General features: G+C 38.6%; 1 long non-coding RNA gene across 1 annotated transcript; it reads right to left on the bottom strand.

The window, feature by feature from the left end:
* Window positions 1-212: 212 nt before the first annotated feature.
* Window positions 213-2,662, bottom strand: LOC117949010. Its single transcript, XR_004657607.1, has 4 exons — window positions 2,460-2,662; window positions 1,260-1,377; window positions 765-971; window positions 213-498 (listed from the first exon to the last, which is right to left on the bottom strand). It is a non-coding gene; the product is annotated as an uncharacterized LOC117949010 (long non-coding RNA).
* Window positions 2,663-14,100: the final 11,438 nt, after the last annotated feature.

Genomic DNA, 14,100 nt, shown 5'->3' on the forward strand with positions numbered 1-14,100 from the left:
TGAGTGTCGAGGCAATTAGGACACTATTGGGAGGTTCATTAAAGGCCAGTGACAAGTTCTGCTCTACAACGTTGAAAAATAAAATAATAAAATGGTTTTCTTTTAAGTTAAATGATTATTCCATTGTCAGTTGTTTAAACAACCAACATAACGTATTAGGAAATGGTAAGTTATTGACAACGATGTCTCATCAGTTTAATAAAGTCACATATTTTAATAATGTATGTTCCGGAGTTCTCTGAAGTCATTCCTGACCAAATCCCTGAGTGTTTTTTAATGCAAAATCCATAGTTTCCTTGAAATACTTGAATTTTTTCAGGACTTGCACCAGCAGGCAGTTAATGCATGCGTTTGCAGTAGGTAAATGACAGCCTTGTCCGAGGGGCAGCTCATGGAGAAAATACACTGAAGGTCATGGGGAGAAGCCCAGGGGTGGAAATGCATTTGCTCTCGTTGCCTAGGCCAGGATACCCCCAAGTTTCAAGGGTCCCTCTTGCTCTGAAAAGAAACACACCAAAGAACACCAAAAAACAACTTAAACATAGCATGTAGAAAAGGTTATAAAAAGGAGGGAAAGACAAAGACACATCATATGAAAAGAATTTGAAAAGAGTGTGATCGAAGTTAAGAAAACGACTGTACAAAGATAGCTAATGAAACTATATACAACTCAAACCACAACTGAAAGAAGGCAACAAGAGAAAACACATTGGGTATAGTTGTGCAGTATGTGTACATATTCCATATCTAGCAATAATACTTACACTTACCATCCAGCGGGTAGTCCCTCCAAAATGCAACCACACATTCCTTCTTTTGTTGCTGCCCACTGCTAAGTCGAATTTCAAAGAGCTGTTCTAGCACATCAGCTGTGAGTGGGGATGACTTGTGACAAAAACAGCGGTCTGAAAGCATCTGGGTGCATTCTTATTGCATCAAGAACACCAAGGGTCTTCCTCCCCTGCTTGAATCTGTAAAAATGTATCATGTGAAGAACAAATATCTGTTTTCAAATTGGATAAATTATCACACAGCACATGAAAGGGATGACTTACAAGACAGTTCAGTGTTTTTGATTATGCAAAAAGGCATAGTCTTTGACAACTAATCTCAAACATGATGTTCTTTAAGTTATTTTATATGATAAATGCAAGCCTGTATTCTGAGTGTGTGTAAGGTTGTACACTGGCTTTTTAAAATATATGTTAAAATCTTTATTATTCTTAGCTATGTTTGCTAAAAAATTTAGTTACACAAACCTTTAAAATGCTCCAGTGACTCAATGAACCACCTGAAACATGATGATATCCTCCACCAAGAGATCTTTGTCCTCTATGCGTTTCAAATGCCTTAGACACCCAGCATTGGCCAGATAATCTGTACATGGTTCTGCGGCCTGTTGCAGTTCATCAAAAGATGTACATTGAGACACCTAAGGACACCAAACTAAAATATGGGAGAAACAAATCAACTAATTATAGTTAAACTAAACAACGCTTAACTTAAAAGCAAACAAACTCAACATTATTTTCTTCGCTTATATATAACATAAATCCATTGCAGGCTTGTTTGATTAGACTAATCTCTAATCTGATTCATTTAATATTAAAAACAAGCAATGAAGCCTTCCAGGTTCAGAAAGTAAGTCAGGTACAGTAAAATAACCAATAGAGCACAGCAATGTGCCATTTTCTCAATAGACTTTCCAGCTTATCTCCTTGTCATAATTTTTCTGTGTACTGGTTTAGTAATCCAAAAGCCAAAGTAGCATCCTCGACATAACTTTACTATTTCTTTAAACATGTTGGTAGAATTATAGAAAAAGCAATATGTTCTAAAATCACCCACTCAATCTGACATGAAATTGTACATACTATAAATGAATGAAGATGCATAAATAACAGAGAAGCTTGCATCACAATTGATCTTAATGGCAATCATCTTTTCAAACAGATAGGCTAAACATCATCACCCAGTCAGATGATTGCAACTCAGCTAGCTAGCCAGCCGATGCTAGAGCTAGCGCTCTCATTTAATGCTATTTTTGCTGTAAACAGCCTACCCTGATGTCTCCATAGCCAAAGATAGGCCTCTAAAATAAATGCAGAACTACACTGTAATAAGCTGTGCACTGAATAGCAAATTAGTTTGAAATTGAATAACAGGAATGCAGCACTGGGTACTAGAACTACCAATATGCTTCCATAACTGCTTCTGCTAGCTTATTCTCCTAGTCTAAGACAAATGTATTTGTACAGTAAAATATAATACACTGTGGTTATTCAGAAGGGCCTTACAGGGTCGTCGCTCTCATGTGAAATAGCAGATCTAATTCTGCTTGCTCCTAATTCGTTGTTTTTCCTTGAAAGCATTAGGCTTAGTCAGCGCTAATGTCACGACCATGCTAACATTAATTTGGGGGGACAATGCATATAGGATGACGTTAATAATCAACTTACCTCTTCCTGGATTTCGATTATCCACTAAAATGCTGTCTCATCTGGTAACGGGTCCTCCGGGTTCCATTGAGCTAGAACTAGAAGCGCTAGCGCTGGAGCCAGGTCTGACTCGATTTGCAGTTCCACCCCTGAATAATCTCTGTATCTCCGAATAACAGCCCTGTCGGACTTGATTTAATTGTCGAGACATCATTAACAATAGCTCACCATTTATAAAAATATTGTTTAGAAGACCCATCTCTCTGTCCATTACAGCAGCACTACAGCCAAACTATTATGACATTGCAAGATTTTGACTGTCAAATATGCTTCTTATGTTTGTAGCTCTAATGTGACGTCTAACTTCAGGATGGTTTAACAAGTGGAAGAGTGCAGCTGGAGAAGCTGCTTATCTTAACTGACACCCAAAACGCCCCTTTTCACAATAGATGAATTTCAACATCACTTTCAATTAAACTACTTAAACTATACTGAAGTGGTTTTACTGATGGGAAAAAATACAGGTTCTTTCAAGACCCCATGGAAATAAATAAACCTTGACTAAAGGTCAAAAGGTAACTTAGGTTTGCAGCTTTTTTCAGCATCACCCACATAAGGTGTGTCTATACTACCCAGTGTTTCCCACACATTGACTAATAATTTGTGCAATCAATACCGGCCACCACACATTGCGGTTTGGTACTTTTTTTAAAGCTATTTAAAACACGCATTTGTTCAGCTGCGTATCCTTTCCCTGCTCTCTTCCATCTCTGTCACTATGCACACACATACTGTACATAGCCCCTCCCCTCTCCTCCGTGCATACAGCATCTGTCTCCATGAAAACAATGTTGCTAACTTAGTAACTTAGTTGCTAGATTTAGCAACTTTTCAGACCCCCTTAGCGACTTTTTTTTCACAAATGTGACTAACAACAAATCTGGTGACTTTCTGTAAAAGAGTTGCCAGGATTGTCCAGCTAGCATGTGAGGTCTTTCTCTCCTGTGGCCGCCAAAACGGTCACCTCTCACCGTTTTGTGAGGCGCAGCCCCTCTCCTTCCCTCTCTTAAACAAGTTAGCACAAAGGATGGAAATAGTATTTTCTTTAACCCTATTTTCAGTGCAATGTATTTCACCTCCAGTAATAGTCAGTGAATTAATTGGTCTTTTAAATTCTTTTACTCACAGTCTTTCGTTACTAGTCTTCTAATTGTGTGCTTCATGAATTCATGCATTGTTATATACAGACCCACATAGTGGGATATACAAGGAAAAATAAAGGAATAAGAATAATGTTCAAACAAGAAAAATCATCCCAGACGGCCACTAAATACAACAGTACAACAATTAGATTTACCACATTTTGCATCTCAAAACATCTCTAAGCAGTTTCAATGTTATTAGTACTGCTGTGGGAGGATTAACTGCACTCCCGTTTTCTAATTCATCCTAAACTGACACTTTCCTTTAATATTTGATCTTCAGATGATTATCTTAAGCTTGATTACAGTCAAGCAATTTTCTCAAAATGTAAATGTTTCCCAATAGGTACAGTAATAACGATAAAAAAATGTATCATAGTGCCAGTGCTAACTCATTGTAAACCAAAGTTCTGCTCCTAGTTTTTCATGACTATTTCATTGGAATGGGTCTCGTGAGATTTCTTCTCGCTTTCTGTGGAATCTCTGAATAAGTGTTAACTTAGTTATACTGAACAATGGCTACATTTGCATGGAGTCTTATATTCTGATTATAATTGGTTTAAAAGCCAAAACAGATTAAAAATGGTCGGTGCAGGAAATAAGCTGGAATTCACCCGTACCGAGTACTGGCCCTTCAGATTTTTGTCCACATGAGTACCGTTACTTCTTACTGAGTACCTCCACCTCCTGCAGTGAGTACGAATGCAACTTTGTTTGGGTACCCTTTACATAATTTATAATTACCTAATTTGTAAAGCCATAGCCAACGGTACATTTTTTCTGTACTTTTCCTTTGTAACAACAAAAATTTAATTTTAGTTAAACCTGTTTATCCTATTAAATTAGAACATTTTGTATTTAAAATACTTTTCATAACACACACAAAAAAATATCTCCCTCTCCCCTCCTAAACTCGTCCCTACAACCTAGTAAATCAAATAATTATTAATGTTCTAACACTGTACTGTAACTTTTATATTTGTATCTTATTTTTCTGCCTGTTTTATTTTATCTCTCTTTTTAAAAGCTCTAATATTTTATGTAAAGAACTATGAATAGCCTTGATGCTAAAATGTTCTATAGAAATAAAGCTACCTTGCCTAATAACCTTCAAGGTGTCTTGTTAGTCAGCGGGGCAAAGAGAACACTACTGTGCCTGCCTGTCTTAGAGAAAATGTTAACCGCATCGTGACCTCTTTCACCTCGCCATTAATATTATATTGCAGCAAATGCTGTCTGTGTGGAGTTTTGCAACTGCTTTACCGGCATTGCCGTGACTCACTGTGACTTCAAAAAACTGCAGAGTCAACGTACTTTCACTCCATCTGCACCGAAGCTCTGTCAACATTCATGAAGGACAGATAAGCTTGCACTCTCAGGTACCAACATTTGGCATGCCCTCCATCTGGACATGAATGTGTGGGGACAGCTTTTGTTGCTACAGCATTATGACTGCGGTCAGAATGCACAGGGTAGATACGTTTCTTCGTCTCCAGGGCAGAATATGTACTCACTCCAAAGCTTATTCCAATCAGCAGCTTAACTTTGCTCCAGTCTCAGTAACTACGATAGATAGATAGATAGATAGATAGATAGATAGATAGATAGATAGATAGATAGATAGATAGATAGATAGATAGATAGATAGATAGATAGCAAACTGGGAGATTACTCGGCAAAGCAACAAGTTACACTAACATACTAGACTATACTTGTACTAGAAATAATAAATAAGATAAAACATAACATAAAATAACATAAAAATGCCAAAACTACTGAAAATAATACACTTAGAAGAATGAACATGCATATACAAGTATATAATAAAATGTAAAAACCACCTGTTTTGTAGCAAAATTTAAAACTGTGTCACAGTAAAGAATATTCCAAATCTTGTTTTTGAGTTGTGTTAATCATAAAACATGTTAGCATGAATGCGGGAAATAGTATTCCAAAGCTTATTCCAATTAGAAACCGGGAAACAAGACACAAAACCGTAAACTCTACTGTTCATGGACTTGATATCTTAAACAGTCCTCTTAAACTGCTTGCTCTTTTTTGCTCACATTGCATTCACTGTCTCCCTCAAACCTAGAAAAAAGCTGAACATAAGAAACACTATTGCCTCTAAAATGAGGATTTATTAGGCATGGTAAATACCATGTGCCCCCTTAACGCCTCACCCAACACACACAAACCCATTTTCTTTCAGAACATCCTAAACTCTTTGACGGAAGATTTCAACAAAGTGCTGGAAACCTTTCAAGGGATCGGAGTCCGTGATGACTTCATAGCTTTTTGGCGGCACCTTCACAGCCAGAGACAGATGCTGAAGATTTACAAGATGATTCAACAATTGTGGAAAAGCCAGATGGAGAAAGAAGGGACACTGTTCTATTAATAAAAGTGGATTATAGAAAGTGGAAGTATATGAGACTACCCCCAAAACAACACATTTTTTACGAGAGGCTTGTTAGAGATGAAATATCAGTCATTTAATTTGCAAAAAAAACACAAACTATCACTGCCACCATTCTGAAACAGCCATTGGGTTAAAAGAGTAATACCTCTTTGTAAAGATGGCTATCATGTAGTCTATGACTACAATCCCAACTACGTGGACAAGCAAGATCATCTCTGCACCCAGCATCTGTACATTAGAGGGGGCACCGAGGCAAGCGTGACGGTACTAAACACCGAATCTAACTTATCTGCTGGACATTCTGCGAGCTAGTGTGCAGGCATAGGACAGCAAGCCAGTTGCCATCCGTGCCTGCGTCGGATTCCAGCAGGACGCTGTAATGCTACTACCATTCAACCAGGTGACTCGTTTTCTGTGTCCGGATCTGACAGCCACATTCTGCTTTATGACGAATCATGCAGAAGTTGAAGGAGCTGATGGGATAAGATTTCAATACCTCATACAATTTCGTATTTAATTAATTGTAATTAATACTTATACGGCTGGTCACGTTTATTACTTTGGTACATCCTACGGTTAAAGGGGCTCTTGTCAAAATAAAGAAAATAAATGTGTCTGGCTTGGGACTGTCTCCACACAGCTTTCCTTAGAGTTTGATTGACATTCAGAGTCTGGGCCAGAAATGGCTGCACACAGCTCTCGCCTCTGATGTGACAAGTAAACATGGAGCTGGCTAAGCCATAATGGCAGGAAGATAACAATGACAATAGCGCTTCAACTGGCTGGCTAAATTCTGCCGCTCAGCACTTCACACTACCCAGGTCGGGCTTCCGTGGGAGATTGGTGCTCATACGGAGCTCTTACCGACAATCAGCGCATCATAAAGGGAGAGAGAGTGTGGAGGAAACGGAGAGTGCTACAGTGCAAACAAAGCATTAGTTAGCTCCATAGTTAGCTCACACTGAGTGGGACTGGCTTCTGCAAGAGAGCAGTTCTTATTAGGAGTAAAGTTAACCATCCCGAGGCGGCCTCTAGCTCCCCTTGTATTGTACCTGTTCTACGATGGGACAATGCTTTGGTTAAGGTTTGTTTAGGTTGGACTTTGTTAGGTTTAAGAAAAGATCAGTTTGAGCTACAATAAATACTCAGCGGCCACTGCATCGAGGAGGGAACGTGGGCGCACGCTCTACCAGTTGAGCTAACCCGGCGCCAAGGTCTTTGTGACTAGAACATGTGTTGTTGTGGGGTACTTGCTAAATTGACTGATGCTGCCGCTTTTCTTGGGAGGAGTCTCTACAATACTGTTCTCACCAGAAAACCAACAGCCTAAGATGTAAGTTGAACTTCTGTGACTTAGGAACAAGGTTGTGGTGGATGGATTGGACAACAAAGTGGGGAATATGTGATTTGAATCCTGTCCTCTCTGCTACCAAACAACCAGATAAAAACAAAAAGTACCCTGACACTAAAAGCCCTTACTTGGGATGCAGCAACGTGATTATTCAACAGACTATAATCGTGCCAACAAAATCTACAATTGTTGCATCCCTACCCCTGACACACCAAGCCCAACGGCGAGAAACTAGTGGTGCCTTTGTCTTGGCAAAAATTGAGCACTGGAACACACAGACAACAGACGAAGGCCAAGTACACAAGCATTCTGCGCCTGCGTGAGAGGAAATACCTCTCCATATCATCAGGCGGTGGCTAGTAAGCTAGCTTGCTTGCTAAGTCTCTAATTGTTTAACAATGCAGACAGAGGGAGGTCTATTACGGTCTTTATATTAAATTTAATTTTGTAATGTGTAGGCATGTAAAGATCTTTTAAAAGACATGTTATTGTTTAAATAAATATACTTACACAAGTAGTTATGTATATCCCGTTATCCACGTTTGCCTTTTGTAAATAGGTTTATTGCAGATTAACATTGGGTATGGATTGCATTGGTTCATAAAAGCAACATTATTTTTCCATTATCTTATTCATACAATAACAATATTTTAAATTAGAAATACATCTATGGTGAGGCATAGTAGCAAATAGCCAGAGCTATATTAAGGGACTAAAGAGCAAACCAGGAGTCAAAAGAGGAATGAAAAATTTCCTTTCCAACTACCACTACTACAGTATTATTATATATGACCCCTCATCCCACACATTAATCCCTCAGCCCCCGTAAATGTTTAGAAACTGGTCCCCATGCCCTATTAACACACTCCTCCCTGCATTCGTTAATCTAAGCTTCTCCAGATGGAGGACATGTTTGCCATCTTATGGACATAATGTTCAAAAACCACATTGTTCGAACGATTTTTTATTTTTTAGAATGAACATAAAACATAATTTTTGGCCAGTTTTGATATCTCTTATGTGTATTGGATTGATCAGATGAGATGAAAAATGAGAGGAGCCTTGTGTAAGCTATCACAGTCCTTTGTTTACTTCCCTCACCACCGTTTTCAAGCTGAACAGCCAATTAGATGGATTGGCACCTAAGGATCACCAATTATGAGTCCCATTTCTACTTTTATTACAAATCCTGCCTCAATTTAGTAATGCATATAAACAATTATATTCTTATTTTTGATCTTTTGAGCTTGTATGATCACTTTAAAACTTTTGAATAGCCCACAGGTGTGGCCCAAACCACTAGTGTTTTACACCATCAGCACCACACAATAGCATAAATCTGCACACTTCATTTCATTGTTTATCTTATGTCATGTTTGTGATATTTTGTCATATGTAATATGTATGTATGTAATATATGAGTCAGTCTCTTTGAACCTGATCTTTGTGACCCACTTCAGAGCCAAAATCAGCCTCTCTTGATACCCCATAAGGCTTATGCTACTACCTCAGGACATAGCAAAACAATGTAATTGTAATGGCAAAATAATGTGTTTTACACATCATTTTGTGGATTGCAATTGTGTGGGTATTCTAGTTCTTACATAATGCTATTAAGGTGGTACTTGAGTTAAATACTTTGTGGAATCGGCCGACGTTTGCACTATTTATTGCCGTCAGCCCATTTCTGCACTGCTTAATGTTTTAATTGGTCCGACTCATACAACAGTACCGTGCCCAACTTTAAAAAAATATAAATCCTGGAGGCCAAGAGAGCACAGACCGATAGAACAACTCAGCCCATGTTAACCACAGCATTCAAAAAGGTGAAATCCATACGGACGCCGGACAGTGTAGCTTACAGGCTGGTAGAATGCAGCTAAGTCCCAAGGTAATGTTAGCTTACAGTAGCAGCAGGTTGACTATTCCAGAAACAGTGGCCACTGCCAGAGTCCGAGATGACAAAGAAACAACAGAAAATCCTTGTTTTTCCCTGAAGTCACAATGTAGCAACATTTTGCCTTTGACTTGAGTCAGTTATGTAAACAAACAAAAAGCATGTGTTCTCCTACAGGGACTAAGTGGTGCCTTCAGGTACCTTGCTAATGGTGAAAAATGTCTGTTCATTTTTATACTGAGATTTATTGGTTTACCTTGCTCATAAAACAAACATTGGCATCGGCCAAATGAAAATTCTACGTCATCGGTGCATCCCTAATACTTTGCATGAATTTTCTGTCTCACCAGGATTTTGCGGCCTTTCGGGGAATTGTTGTGGGCCTAAATGCCTGATTTTGCAGGAGCTTTTGTAAAAAATGATCTACCGTATTTGTGCATGTGAATAACTGTGTGTTTGTGTATGTATGTGTCAGTCGCGGGTGAGAACTGAGCAGCAGCCCATCCCACTGAACAACGAGCAAACGGGATTGAAACAGCAGCGGCTTTTTGAATGTAGCAATGTGATAGAATTGTTTTGCACGTCTGGTCTTTTGCTGTACATTTTGTCTGTAAATGTGAGATGTCTGAGTCACACACGTCTCATTGTCATACCAAAAACAAGGAAATGGATTTGGCAATGTATATGTTATATCCAACACATTCTTACTCCCAACTCGTCAAATACTGACGCTTGGTCGGTGGCTCTCAGCGTCAGATACCGACGCAAGATCTGGCACGTGGGATTGCTGTGATTGGTGGAAGTCGTGGGAAGCTCTGATGATTGGTAGAATTTGTAGTGATATTGTAGAAACTTGAATAACTTCCGAGGTTACACTGAATTTACAGAGATTGGTTGAAAAAATTGTTGTGATTGCGAATTCCTGGACAGGCTGAACTTTACAATTTTTCATTGTAGAAAAAGACATGTTTATTCAAATGCATTGTATGAAGACCTTCTAGTGAGAGTATCCAACTAAGACTATAAAAAAAATGGCAGAAATCATCCCCAAATCCAAAAGATTTTGTTTTAAAAGATATTGTTACCTATGCTTGTGAGTTGTTTGCTTTTTTCCTGCTTCAAGTCTCACTCACAGATGGGCACACATTTTGAGGCTCTTGTATAAACTTACTGTAGGCAGACACAATAAGACATTTGTAATTGCAATCTCATGCAATAGCTATGCAATAAATACTGTTTTTGTGGTTTATATTGCATACATGCATGTCAATGTGTCAGAGAGGTGTTAATGTAATGTGTAATAGTGTAAATTTGTATAATTGATTGATAATAAAGGTATGATTCAGGAAACATAAAAAAATGATGAGACAGGAAGAAGTGACAAATGAACAAGGTATGACCTCAATGAAGAATATGTCCATACTGTTCATTAAAAGCTGATTTACTCCAAAAAAGAAAATGAGCTGGGTCATTCATGGTCTGCCAGGCCATTCAGTAACAAAGAAAAGAACGCAGAGTAACCATTTGAAAAAAAGGCCTGTTTTAAATGTCTTAATTAAGAGTAAAAAAGACCCTTGGAATCTTTTACACTCTGAAACATCATCGTCTATTTGACCAATGCATTCCATATCATAAGGCCACTGAATTGGGGTTGATTTAAACACGTCTTCAATGTTTGTAAAAGAATTCAGTTACTTGTCACCGCCTTGGACTAATGCTTTGCTTCCAGAGTCCAAAGCTATGGCAACACCCAGTGAGGCAGCGCTTACGTTCAATGGCCCAAGTATTACTTGATTAGATTCTGGTAGTGATCCAGAAATTGTCTCACAAAATTTAAAAATTTGCCACACTATCTTCTTGCTAAGAGTTTACATCTTGCTCAGCCAGGCACCCGTAAACCATGAAATTAAATTTTAGCTTTCTCTTTTGCTGGAAACATAGCATTTGTTGTTCTCTGTATCAGGACGTTTTTAGATATCATAATATGGAAAGTTGCCACCATATTATGAACAGAATTTCAGAGCAATATCAAAGATGTAAAACAATCTAAATTTTCACACTGGTTTCAGGGAATTACTTTCTAAGATTTTGTGTGTGATGAACAGTGTATGTCCTTCTTTTGTCAGTAAGGATCAAGCATAGATTAAATGGCACAAAAGGAGCAGGAGAAAGAGCGAGACACTCAAACATAAACCACTAGGGACACTTCCAAACTGTCTGTTCAGTTCAAATCCATGGGTAACTGACCTGAAACTTAGTTTTCTTCTGAACTCTGATGTAGACCACAAAAATGAAAGTAGAACATTTACAAACTAAAACAATGCTGTACCAAGAAGCTAAGCAATGAAGCTAAAGTTTCTACAGAAACACACATTTACAAAATTGGAAACCACAGTAACTGCTTGTCAATCTATCAATCTTCCAATCTAGCAACTGCTAAATGACTGAAAGACAAGACAAAACCATAAAACACTAAACTGTGATTATATAATTGCTGTTTCAGGGATGGGATTAAGTGAATGGTCAATTATGGATTTGTGATGTTTTTAGGGAACAAATAAACCAAAACATGCACAAACCTAAGTGATAAAGACAAGAATCAAAAGACAGTTGCCCTCCATTCAATTGTGAAACTGTCTGTATCATTAAGACATGTCTTACTAAACAGTCTGAAATATTTAGGGTTACATTAGGAGAGGGGGATGTTTACATTTAATACAAAAACACACCATCAACATGTCTGGTTAAAGTGAAATTGAATCAGATTAACTCAGAACATTCGTTTTTTTGAGAACTGTTTCAGTCCTTTCAAGATAAGCTAGCGACTGAAGGCCACACTTTGAAGCAGAATTTGGCCCACAGGCTTTCATCTTCTCCTGACTAGTGATTTATCATTGCCTCACAGACGAGAAAGCAGTACCCCTCCCTCAAGGTAACAAAGAAAACACACAGAAACTTGCAACTGTAGGTTAGCAGGATCTATATTTGTATATATACACTGTATACATAAATAGTGCTTAGGATAGGGTATTTGGAATTTTTTTGAAAGCATAAAAGGCCAGTTTCTGTCCTCTAGATTTCTATTTAAATTCAGCTTTTCTTTGCAAAGTTAGTATTTTCCATATCTTGCTCTAGCACAGCACATCAGTTTCTACCCAAACACTGGTTGCATTTATGTGTCAGGGGATGTGGTTATTCATGATTATTGTGACATTACTGTTTGCAAAACACATACACAACAACACAGATGTATAGTATCTTATATTTGCTACCACATAACTTTCTTTTGATTATAGTAAAACGTGTGAAACAGTCATGAAATTACATTAGGTGAGATATTGCAATCAAAATGGCAGGGATGGTATATTCCTCTCCCCTTACTATACTAGAAAAACAGAGTAAACAGTGTTGCATGCATGCCATAGCATGACCTATGCAAAATGTGAAGCTGTCCTCAGAGATAAAGAATGCAGTCATGAAGTTGTTTCAAAATAAACTACACCCACCATGCTGATTGCAGTGAATAAATGTCATCCTGCACCACTAATAATGGCAGTGGGTGTCAAAGAACAAAGAAACTGTTTGAGATTACTGATATGTGGACATAAATAGATGACACAAGGAGGAGGAGGAGCAGATGATATTTTAATACACACTGTGTCAGTTAAAAAAAAAAAAGAGGGTTTTAAAGGAAAGAATAAAGTCACTCATCAACAAACTTTATCTGATGAACAAGAAATTAAAAAAGGGATTGTAAAAGTTTTTAAGCAAGAGGTAGACCTGTTACAGAAGTGCTGATGTTTACTGTAAGCGTGTCTCATTTCCAGTGCTCCAGCAAAAACTTACTAAACTCTGCTTTATTGTTTTAATCTGTTGGCTAAGTGCCTAGAAATGTAGAGTGTCAATGGGGCATAGGCATAAGCATTTGTCTAATTCACGGACACTACTTTTCTGCTGCAGCAAAAAACTTACTCTACATTTCTTTATTGCTTAAATCTGGTGGCTAGGTGCCTGATTGTATTAAAACACTAGTTATACTCAAGCACTTATAGTTTCATTATCTTACAGCCACTCCCTCGCTTATCTCAATTGTTAGAACGCTTTTAGCTACTCCAGATTAGCCATTAGCAATAGCTAATTCATGTCCCTGTCCTGCTCTCTCTTGCTCTGTGTGTCAAATGTTTAGCTATTCCATTGCCCCCTTTAGTGATGGCGGTACAAATAATAAATCTAGTATATTCGCTGCCCTGGAGGCGAGTCTTAGTGAGTTTAAGGCATGGCTCCTCACCATGGAATCAAAATCTCATGCTTTGGTAGCTAGCCAGCACCCCGTAGCTGGTGCGGGCCAACATACTGCAGCTTCAGTTAGCAAACTCCTGGCAGACCAGGAGCAGCCGGGCGAGCGGGTGACCGTCCGAAAGAAGTGTAGTACCTGTTTCAAACCGGGAACCGCACCCGGCAGCGGCCGCTCCAAATCAGGGCCAATGGCTGGCTGCCAACAATTTTTTTGCCTTTCTAACAGTTTCTCCCTACTCAGTAACGCACCGCTGAGAAGCCAACTCAGGTTAGTGGGAGCTCTATACTGCGGAACGGTAAGTTGGCGGCTCCAGCAGCCGCGGCCGTGTGTGTCCCAGGGGCCAGAGCGGGGGAAATAGAATTCCATCTAAAAGTGCTGGCTAAAGATAACCGTTCATACAGTAAGATTATACTTCATGTGGAAGGTAAGGATACCCAATTACGCAAATTGGAGATCACTAAAATGAATGTTGAGTCACTTTGTGCATAGGCAA

Source organism: Etheostoma cragini, chromosome 1 (genome assembly GCF_013103735.1).
Source record: "Etheostoma cragini isolate CJK2018 chromosome 1, CSU_Ecrag_1.0, whole genome shotgun sequence".
Lineage (NCBI taxonomy): Eukaryota > Metazoa > Chordata > Actinopteri > Perciformes > Percidae > Etheostoma > Etheostoma cragini.